Here is a 278-nt window from a genome sequence, read left to right on the forward strand (position 1 = left end):
GCGCGCCGCAGCTCCCCGCGCCCTCAGGCGCCTCTCGAGCGAGGGCCCCGCGGCGGCAGGGCAGGGGCGCAGGGGCCTGCTGGTTACCAGGGCGGGTCACGGGCCCAGGCTCGACGCGGCAGGTAGGGAAGGGAGGCCCCGGCCGCGTCCCGGGCGCCTGGAGCCTGCAGTTGTAGGGGAGGCGCGGCCGCTAGGCCCAGCCCCGAGGGCTGCAGGGCAAAGTGAGGGGCGGCGCGGGGACACGGAGCGGCCTTGGGAGGCCGGCCAGGGGGGGCGCA

Source organism: Tupaia chinensis, unplaced genomic scaffold (assembly GCF_000334495.1).
Source record: "Tupaia chinensis unplaced genomic scaffold, TupChi_1.0 Scaffold000214_1, whole genome shotgun sequence".
NCBI classification, from domain to species: domain Eukaryota; kingdom Metazoa; phylum Chordata; class Mammalia; order Scandentia; family Tupaiidae; genus Tupaia; species Tupaia belangeri.